The sequence below is a fragment of the Lithobates pipiens genome, unplaced genomic scaffold (assembly GCF_037356315.1).
Source record: "Lithobates pipiens isolate NorthernLeopardFrog02 unplaced genomic scaffold, aLitPip1_a1.2 Scaffold_22, whole genome shotgun sequence".
NCBI classification, from domain to species: Eukaryota; Metazoa; Chordata; class Amphibia; order Anura; family Ranidae; genus Lithobates; species Lithobates pipiens.
The window spans coordinates 39,280,690-39,292,405 of record NW_027507784.1 but is presented as its reverse complement, the minus strand read 5'-3'; positions in this window follow the sequence as shown (position 1 = coordinate 39,292,405).

Sequence of the window (11,716 nt, the reverse complement as noted above, 5' to 3'; positions counted from 1 at the left end):
ATCTGGATATAGTGTCAAAAGATCTTGGCTATATGTATGGTCTTCTGAGGAAGCCAATACATGGTGAAATGTGTAGAGATCAGCGACTGATTGTCTTCTGCCTAATACAGTTGTTATATCAAATGTATATTGAATATCACTTTCTAATTGTATACCTATGTGCTATGGATCAGTGTTAATTTCTTCAACTAAAACCGACTAAAATATTTAATAGACTAACTTAATACCATTTAGTCGACTAAAATACGACTAAAACGAAAAACAACTGAGATTACTAAATTACGACTAAAGCTAAAAATGCCATTTTAGTCAAAAGACTAGGACTAAAACTAAACTGAAATTTGACATCAAAATTAACACTGGTGTGTAGTGCACGTTCATACCTCAATTACATAAATAATAACATATTAAATTTTTCACTCCAGAAGTATATAATGAGTTTGGAAATTGTAGAGAAATGCTTAAATAATGCATTACAATTTAACTACGCCCATTAGATTTTATATGATTAAAATGAGTTTTAGTCGACTAAAATGATTTTAGTTGACTAAAATGTACTGGAGATTTTAGTCGACTAAAATGTCCTGGAGATTTAGTCGACTAAATACGACCAAAACTAAAACAACTGCAGAATACCAACATGGGACTAAAACTAAAATGAGATTTGCTGCCAAAATTAACACTGCTATGGATTAGCAGAATGAGCGTCCTTTTTCTATGCAATATATAACTGTATTGAAATGTTTTTATGGATATAGGTATTTTTTAAGGAATTTTTGTAATGAATAAAATTATTTCAATTTTATACTAACCGATTATTCACTTCTTTGGGGTTAAGAGTGGCACCTTTAAAATTCTTTTTTTTTTTTGCTTTAATTAATGAACACTAATAAGCCCTTGTACACAAGGTCGGACATTCCGACGGAAAATGTCCGATCGGATCGTGTTGTCGGATAATCCGACTGTGTGTGGGCTCCATCGGACTGTTTTAGTTGGAATATCCGACGGACAAAGTTTTAGAGCTGGGCTATAAAACTTTCCGACAACATGATCCGATCGGACAAAGTGCCACGCATGCTCAGATCAAATTCCTAGACCAAAGCTATTGGCTACTAGCTTAAACGTGGTCCCGTCGTAACAAAATACCGTCATCACGTTACGTACGATTGGATTTTCCGACAACTTTGTCTGATCGTGTGTATGCAACACAAGTTTCGGACAAAATCAGGCGGATTTTGTTGTCGGAATGTCTGACCGTGTGTACAAGGGCTAAGCCCTTGTACACACGGTCGGACATTCCGATGGACAATGTCCGATAGGACCGTGTTGTCGGATAATCCAACATTGTGTGGGCTCCATCGGACTGTTTCCGTCGGACTATCCGACGGACCAAGTTTTCCAGCAGGGCTATAACATTTTCCGACAACATGATCCGATCGGACTTTGTCAGATCATGTGTAGAGAATTCCGATCGGATAAAGTGCCACGCATGCTCAGATCAAATTCCTACACCAAAGCTATTGGCTACTAGCCTGAACGTAGTCCCATCGTAACGAAATAACGTCATCACGTTAAGTACGATCGGATTTTCTGACAACTTTGTCCGACTGTGTGTATGCAACAGTTTCGGACAAAATCCGACGGATTTGGTGGTTGGAATGTCTGACCTAGTGTACAAGGGCTAAGACGTTCACCTAAGATGTGGAAGTAGGTAAGTAGGTGCAACATCTTGAAGTTCATATATTTGACAAGTAAAGAGGTACTCATTTGCACAAGTTGGGACACAGCGTCAATGAAAAATAGAGGGAAGTTGTACTGAAAACCAGAGTTAGATTTTTCAGTAACTGTTTCTAGAACCGCACAAGAGAGGAACATGAGGAACAGAAAACACGTGAACAAAAACACTGTAAAAAACGACTGCAGAACTGGTCAGCAGTAAACAAGAACCAAAAGGGAGTCGTTTAAAGAGATACATACAATAAAACAAACTTATCATGAAGGCAGAAAGCTTTCTGTCCATGAAAACTGCATTGTTGAGAAGTCCAGGTATCCAAGTCCTCTTCCGGGAAAACACTAGTGACTTCTCTTAGGCCGCGTACACACGGGCGGACTGTTCGCCCAACTTTGTTCGTCAAACAATCCGACAAACAGTCCGCTCAAAATTTGAATGAACAGACTTGACCACACACGATGAACGAACAGTCCGCTGAAAGCGTGCGCGATGACGTGAACGGCACGTACGACGGGACTAGAAAAACGACGTCCTATACACTGCAATGCAACCTTCGCCGTGTAAATCCTTTCTGAGCATGCACGAAACTTAGTCTGTCGAACGAGCCTACACACGAGCAGACTGTCCGCTGAAACCAAGTTTGGGCGGACAGTCTTACGGAAATTCCGAAAAACTTTGTTCGTCAGACTGTCCGCTGAAACAGTCCGCTGAAGCCCACACACGAGCGGACTGTCCGCTGAAACACTGTTTAGCGGACAAAGTTGGGCGAACAGTCCGCCCGTGTGTACGCGGCCTTAGAGGGATGACCATATAGATATGGTGACCCCAGGCCTATGACAAGTTCTGCAGAAGGACTTTTGAGATATGTTTCCTGTTCCTGGTGGGAGAAGCCTCTGTCTCGTGTGCTGTCCTGGAAGGTAATACAGTGGTAAATAGAGTCTACTTACTAAAATGGCAGAATAGTTCCAAGTAGAAGTTCATAGATGACATGAGGTACTATGCCACCATGCAACCAAGTTAGGAGCCACGTCTACCTCTACAAATCAAGTGACCAACTACAAAGCATTCTAAAGATCCATACATTCTCTTCTCCGCCTGATAGTATAGACAACCTTTCTGTTTTCTCGTGAAGTTGTCCAGGGAGAAGAAGGAGCTTATAAAGTGATTGGTAGGTGGAAACACTTTTAAATTAAAGAGAAAAGAGACTATTTCAAGCTTTTCCTGATTCTACGGTTTGTGTTTTTTCTTTTTGTTTTTAAAGTTGACACATCTTTTGTAGTAATTGTTTTGAGTGTTTGGTTTTTGTCACCCTGTCCCCAACTATTTCACAGCTATTCTGTACTATGTGCTATTCTTACTCTCTACCGTTAGTGCATTGAACAATTATTTATCAGCCTTTGTGTACTGCTTAGCTCCCTTTTGATGTACATTTTTTTTATATGTTGCAATAAAAGTTCGACATTTTTGTGGTATAAAAGGAAAAACTGATGCTCTGTTAAGTACAACTAAAAGGGGGGGGGAGAGCAAAAGTTAAGGTATTCCAATGCAGACACTGAAAAAGTGATACCCTACAGTATATGGCTAAACGTTTGTGGACATCCGACCATTAAACCAAAATGATATGGAATCCCCACCAAATGATTGAGCTCAGAAGTTTCCAATAAAGGGCATGATTATTACCACAGCATACGAAGACATTGTAGACAACTATGCTCTTCCAACCCAGTTGGATGAAGACTCTTGTTCCAGCATGACAGTGCCCCTGTGTACAAAGACTACAGAGACATGGTTTGATGAGATTGGTGTGGAGGACCTTGAGCCACCTGCACAGAGCCCTGACATCAACCCTACTGATACAGTAAATGAACGCATAATGCATATAAAGTAACTTCAATTTTTAAATATAATGGTATTGGTCAAAAATTTATTTTATCTTCTTCCATGATTGCAAAATTTTCTTTCAATTCCAGTTGTATCACCAAAACAGAAATTCAGTAAAAATTCCTCCAATAGGGAAAACAACAATAACAAAAATACTTTTAGTATAAAGAGTTTTCAAGGATTAGAACCTCTGTCATATATATATATTTCTGTGTGTCACCAAGACATATGCCCAATCACCAATGACCATGGTCTAACCCAGGCTTTCTCAACCAGGGTTTCGTCGAACCCTGTATTATGTTCCTCCAGAAGTTTCTAGCGATTCTTGCCCAATGATCATTTTCAGACTCTCTAACCACCGACAACAATTATTATTTTAGCTATCTTTATAAGGGGGGGCAGAATTCTTCCCTCTAATCACCAAGGACAGGAGCATTCTTCCCACTGAAGACCAATGTAAGGAACATTCTTCTAACTGAAGACCAATGTAAGGAACATTCTTCTCACTGATCACCAATGTAAGGAGCATTCTTCTCACTGAAGACCAATGTAAGGAACATTCTTCTCACTGAAGACCAATGTAAGGAACATTCTTCTCACTGATCACCAATGTAAGGAACATTCTTCCCACTGATCACCAATGTAAGGAACATTCTTCCCACTGATCACCAATGTAAGAAGCATTCTTCTCAGCTTTGCATGGGGGTGTGACCGGATGGAGTTGGGCGTGAGCGAGTGAGTGGGAGCGTGTGTGTCTGAGCTCCTGCCTCCGCCCGGTGTCATGTGGAACACCGCTCTCTGATGAGTATAGCTGCGATGACCAGACCCCCTCTACTGTAGCTCTGTAGCGTGAGCGTGAGCAGCGTGTAGCGTGGCGCGCACTGCTTCCCGACGCCCACCGCTTCGCATCGGCGGAAATTGACGGAGATCCCCGAGTGTTCCCGAGACGAGCTTTCGGAAAGCTCCGCTACTACGCTGGTCGTTCGGAGATCCACGGATAGGAGGAAGCCTAAACCCCACATGAGGCTAAGCCAAGGACACGCCGAGCAAGTTCCATGACGGCCTTGGATGACAGCATTCCTCTCGGCGATACCGGTCTGCTCTATTGAGGGAACAATCTGTCGGCAGTGCGGTGAGAAAACGTTATTGAAGCTAAGGGGATGTTAGCACCTGGGCAGAGCCTGCGGCTTACCTGATACCTCAAGGTGGAGAGTTGTATAGGCAATCCCTGCTTGTTCGGAATGTCAGCCTTCTTTTTCTACCTGTCTTGCTCTTGATGACTGTCCGTTGAAACGAGCTTATTGCATGAATATAATCAATAAGAGACTTGGCAGTGTGTGTCTCGCGCCTGGTGAGCTGTCCGGATCTCCCCCCCAGGTTCTTTCTCAAATATTTGAGCCCTTTGCTGGGAAGTAGTGATTTGGCAACACTAATGTTATAGTATTAGCCTTTATCCCCTGCCGGTTTAGCGAACCTTCTATGCGCTTCTTACCATGCTTAGCAAACGTGCGATAGAAGACGCACTTCATGGAGAGGGGAATCAAAAAACGCGGGCTGCTAAAGAAAAGCTGAATCAAGCCTCTGCAGCTTCGAAGCTTGAGCGTTTTGCACGTGTATCCTCCCCAGGTGGGAAAGCCCAACATCACCCGCTGGGACAATCTAAAATGCAGGGGTCTGCTGGGGACAGGAGGAGTGCAGGTTGCCCCCCACCAGATCCCCGCTGCCAGGAGGGGGGGTAGTTGAGCTGCCCCAAGAAGACAGCAGGGTGCCCCAAAAACCTGGGGAGGGTGGGGAACCGACTCTGCGTGAGATACTTACGGCAATCAACGACTGCAAGAACTCTATCTCTGGGCTAGACAGCCAACTGAGCAGCATCCAAAACGAAGTACACGCTATGAGCCAATTACTAAGTAATACTATTGTTAGAATGGACGCTCTAGAGGGAAGATTAAGCACGGTGGAAGATGAACTATTCCCTCTGCAGGAAAAAATAACTACACTTCAGAAACAAATTGTCGCACAGGCATCTAAAATTGATGACATGGACAATAAGAACCGCAGGAATAATGTGCGACTAATTGGCCTGCTAGAGGGTAGTGAGGGTCCTGACCCCATAAATTTCTTGGAAAACTGGTTCAGGGAATTACTGGGGGATGTTTCCTTTTCCTCTACCTCCAGCATCGAAAGAGCCTACAGAGTTCCTCTCAGAGCTCATCTATCTGAGGGACGCTGTAGACCAATGATTTTGAAATTCATTAACTATAATGATAGAGTGATCTTGATGCGGAGAGTTAGGGGAATGGGAGACATCTCCTACAAGGGGTCTAGGGTGTCATTCTATCCAGATTTTTCGCCAGACCTACAAAAACAGAGGGCGGAGTTTATCCCCGTTAAACGTACCTTAAAATCGCATAATATAATGTATGCCTTATTGTACCCAGCCCGTCTCCGTGTGTCTGCTTTGGGCTCAACAATCTTTTTTAGTTCTCCGCAGGAGGCCATGAATTGGCTAGAGGAGCATAAGGGAGCCCTCTAATGACACTCAGAGTTGGTCTGTACTGGTTCCCCCCCCCCCCCCCCCCTTTTTTTTTTTTTTTTTTTTTTTTTTTTTTCTCTTTTTTTTGTCTGTGTGGGCAAGGTGGGATGAGTGGGGAGGGGGGAGGGTGGGAGACAGTAAAATTTGATACTAGCATCTGTGGGAATAATTTTTATATACTATATATCTTATATACTTACTTTGGTGTGGAATTAAGGTGTCCTAGGCTACTGCTCGCTGACTACTGATGGGTAACAATAGGGCGCAATAATTTAACTAGGAATATGGTAAAACACTATGGATTATAGAGCACTGTGATATGATAGGATGAATTTATAGATATATAGATGAATTTATAGATAATATAATATTTTATCGTTAATTGTGAACGAGTTACGATGGAGGAGTTGAGTGTGTGGGATTGGTTAATGTACTATAAGTAAGTGAACACTATAGGCTGACAAGTTGGGCGGGAATAGGCATGGTCACAGATGGGGTGAGTTGGGAGGGTGGGTGTTGGGGGGGGGCCAACTACATGGGTAAATATAATTTTATGCTGTTATGTATGTATATCACTAGAAACAATTGGTGAATCCATCTTGGCGAAGGAATAGGGAGCCAAATGGCTGCCGTTTGGGTGAGATGGACGAACTAAATTGGTTAAAGCTGGGGTATAATGCTTTGGCCCATGGTACACTGAGATATATGGTGGATAGATAGCCCACATAATTTTACATTTATAGAGGTAATAGGGGGTTAGAGTTGAGTTGGGGGGGTGGGGTGGGGGGGGGCTAACCTATATGTTGTCCCCCCCCCCCCTGCACCCCCCCTTTTTTTTTTTTTTTTTTTTTTTTGGTTTAGGGGGGGAGGGGGGGAAAGGAAGGGTGGGATTGGCACTACGGAGTGGCTATGTTTTCACTTTTCAATTATTGTGGACGGGGAGGGATATGATCGGGTGGGGGTCCAGTGAGCTCGGACACCGTTGAATGGGGTATGGGTATACCGGTTACAATTGAGACCCCTAGGGGTGGCTCTGATGGGCAGGGTTGGGCGGGGGGTAGGAGGGGAGGGAGTTTTCGAACGCATGCTGAGAGGTATAAGGCGATAGGTGGGGACAGTTTGAGTAGGAGGGAGGCGACGGGGAGAGGATGCGGTTCCCTCTCCCCCTACCCTCCCCCCTTTAGGGGTATATCAATTATTGGAACAGATGGGTGAGAGGAATACTACTGGGGCCTATGGCTAGGTGGAATATAACCTCGTGGAACGTGAGGGGCTTGGGAGACCCTAAGAAACGCAGGTCTGTGATGTTAGAGACGGAGGGAAGGGGACCTGGCCTGCTTTTTCTTCAGGAAACCCATTTAACTCCAATTACGGCCCCTCTGCTCCATGATCGTAAATTTCAGGCATACTATCACTCTTTTCACTCGTCGTACTCTCGTGGGGTGAGTGTGCTAGTATGGAAAGGTACGGATTTTCTATGCAAAGAGTCCCAGATAGACCAGGAGGGGAGATTTGTGTTCTTGCACTGCTTAGTGGCGGGGCAAGAGTACATTCTAGCAAATATCTATATACCCCCTCCCTTTAAATTAGAGGTCATGGATAGATTTCTTATGTTCAGCCTGGGCAAAATGGGCATTCCATGGATAATTGCCGGTGACTTCAATGAAATTATAGACAAGCGCCTAGATAGGTTTCCTTGCGCAGCTGGGAATAGAACAGGTCGACTACATGAATATCTACTGGAAGTTGGATTATGTGATATCTGGCGTATGCGATACCCCCAGGACAGGCAATACTCCTGCTTCTCCAGTACCCATCGGACGTTATCAAGGATAGACATGGGCTTGGGGAATAATGAGGCAGTAGGAGGGGTGACAGATATAGAATATGGGGTACGTGGTATCTCAGATCATTCTCCTTTAGTTATAACTTTGAATACGGGAGTGCGCGCCCCATTGAGAGAGTGGAGAATAAACCCCGCTTGGTTGGAACTAATTGATGGATCTAACCTCTTGGGGGATGAAATAGGGGAATTCCTTCAGGTTAATAGAGGGACAGCGGCCCCTGGTATGGTTTGGGATTCCCTTAAAGCCTTTATTAGGGGACTACTTATTCAGAAAATTGCAATACTAAAACGGGAGTCTCGAACTCAGGAAGAGAAAATTCGTAATAACGTTATTCAGGCTGAGAGAGAGTTTGTAGAAGACCCATCGCCGGGGAAACAACAAACCTGGGAGGATAATCAACAGATATACAAAATGGCACTCTTAAAAAAAGTGGAGAATCAACGTATTTTCCAACACCAATACTATTTTGGCGAAGGGGAGAAGGTAGGTCGAGTCCTCTCCTTATTGACTCGTGTCAACAGCCCCCCTACAGTAATATCGGCAATTAAAACGCAGAAGGGTGGCACTGTATTTAGGCCCTCCGAGGTTATGACGGAACTGGGGGAGTATTATAGAACATTATATAAATCATCGGTACAGAGCTGTGAAGATCTGGCCACTAACTTTTTGCATCAAATAGATATCCCCGCGCTTTCAGACCAGGATAAGTTGAACTTAGATCTACCACTTACTCTGGAAGAATTAAAATTGGCAATGAATAGTATGTCCAACTATAAAGCTCCTGGACCCGATGGGTTACCAGTGGAAATCTATAAGCGCTACAGCGAACAGCTGATACCAGCGTTACTGGAAACCTTAAACTACGCATTGGAGGCGGGGGAACTCCCCGCTTCAATGCGGGAGGCCAATATTATTTTAATTCTTAAAGAGGGGAAGGACCAACAAGAGGTCTCGTCGTACCGGCCGATATCTCTGCTATGTTCAGACATAAAAATATTAGCCAAGGCCTTAGCAACCCGTCTAAATAGTTGCATCCATAAATTAATTCACCCAGATCAATCCGGGTTTATCCCGGGTAGAACAACTAATTCCAATATTAGGAGAGTATTTTTAAACCTACAAATACCTAGAGACGGTGGCAATCCAGGTGCTATACTAGCTTTGGACGCTACTAAGGCTTTCGACAGCCTGGACTGGGATTATCTCTGGGGTGTATTGGAACGTTTTGGCTTTGGCACCCAATTTACCAACTGGGTAAAATTATTATATAGGGGACCCAGGGCTAAGATCAAAATGGGGACCCTATTCTCCGACATGTTTTGCTTAGAAAGGGGAACGAGGCAGGGATGCCCGCTGTCTCCCCTCCTGTTCGTGTTGGCGATGGAACCCCTGGCTGTGATGGCGAGATCACGCCCTGACATCCGGGGATTCCGGCGCGGACTGGAGGAGGAGAAACTGGCTTTGTTTGCGGACGATGTTCTATTTTTTGTGGATGAGGTGCGGTCAACTTTGAGTAACGTGGTACGGCTAATGGAGGAATTTGGGCAGCAGTCAGGATTGGTCATTAATTGGAGTAAATCAGCCCTTATGCCACTAATAGAGTCTGAAGAGTTAATATTGCCTAGAGTTGAGGGTTTAGAAGTGGTACCTAAGCTGAAATACTTGGGGGTTTGGATTTCCAGAGATGTAGATCGATATGTAGAGGAGAATCTGGTACCACTGCTGGCAAAGTTGAAGCAGAAGGTCAATAGCTGGTGTCGCCTCCCCTTGTCTATGGCGGGACGCTGTAACCTTGTAAAAATGATCTGGCTGCCCCAGATTTTGTACATCCTCCATAATTCACCAGTCTGGATTAACCAGAAATGGTTTGACAGACTTGAGGGATTAATTAGAGAACTAATATGGAAAAAGAGACAGCCTCGGATTCGGCTGCGGACGCTGCAACTCCCCGTGGAGAAGGGAGGAGTGGCGATCCCACACTTAAAAACATACTTCCTATCAGCCCAGCTCCAGCATTTAGCTGGGGCTGGACTGGAGGAGGGTAGCTATCCGAATCATAAACTGATGATTAATAATGCATACCATAGAATTTTAGTTGAAGTCCTGGAGGCTAATTCATTTGCCCATAAGTGTCCCACTAACGCTCTAGCAAGGAAAGTATGGCAGCTAGCTAAACGACTCTTGGACCAGGGGGGGGGGTAACAGAGTATACCCCCCTATGGAACAATAGAGAACTAGCGGAACTAAATAGTATAGATCGCTCTCTTGAGTGGGAGAAGAGAGGGATTGGAAGATTGGTGCATCTCTATCAGGGGAACACTATAAAATCTTTTGAAGACCTTCGCCAGGAATTTGGTATCTCTAATAAAACATTTTATATATACTTACAAGTGAGACATGGGATACATTCCCAGTATGGCACACTTGTAATTGAGAGGAAGAAGAATCCCCTAATACAGAGACTTCTCGAGCAAGGACAATTAAAGGGCCAGATCTCCTACCTATATACAAGACTTAAGGACAAAGTTCTGAATGGAGAGGCATTAGATAAATGTAGGAAAAGATGGGAGGATGACCTGGGTCCAATTGAGCAGGTACAATGGGACGAGATCTTAGCACAGGGGAATCTGGTGTCCATCTCCCCATCGCAGCGCATGTCCCATAAGCTTTTTCTATATAGAGCATATTACACCCCTAAAAAAATGAGGAGGATAAATAGAAAGCTTAATGGCGAGTGCCCTAGATGTGGAGCACCGGGAGACTTAATCCATATGGTTTGGAAGTGCCCAAAATTATACCGCTACTGGATAGATATTGTACGTAGTATCAATAGGACTTTTAATACCATTTTGGAACCCGAAGCTAGGCTTTGCCTACTAGGGATTATGGATACGAGTAGAATTTCTGCTGCGACAAAAATATCTATATTTAGGTGCCTGTACCAGGCTAGACGCTTGATTGCGCTGAACTGGCAAGCAAAAACTCCTCCAGTATTGAGCGCATGGACAAATGCTATAAACTCCACGATCTGGTGTGAACGGGCAATGTACATTAGACAAAATAATCTTAAAAAATTCAAGTCGCTTTGGATTCCATGGCTGCGTGATATCGGCTACCCTCTAGATGAGATACCGTAGGATGAGACCTAGGCTGTATTGTACCTAGGCCGGGCCTGGTGGGGCTCGGGAGATTATCGGAAGATTCTTACTATTGTATCTGAGCCTCCTTGCCGTTTCGCCACTGGTTTGGCTTGTTGAGTAGACTTGATTGGACCTCACAGCAGGCGTTCGAAGCACAGGGTTGGGGGGGGGGGGGGTAGGGGTTAGTTCTGTAGCCCACTAGGGATAATTAGTGCGTTAGTCATGGTAATGTTTTTGATATTATGTAATGTATCTTTCTTCGTTTTAAAGGATAAGTTGTTATTCCCTGCTGGTATGCAAAAAAATTTTTTACAACTGTAAAAGCATGTTATTTGTATGTATATTCTAAATGCATATATATTCAATAAAGATTAATTAAATTAAAAAAAAAAGAAGCATTCTTCTCACTGATCACCAATGTAAGGAACATTCTTCCCACTGATCACCAATGTAAGGAACATTCTTCCCACTGATCACCAATGTAAGGAACATTCTTCTCACTGAAGACCAATGTAAGGAACATTCTTCTCACTGATCACCAATTTAAGGAACATTCTTCCCACTGATCACCAATGTAAGG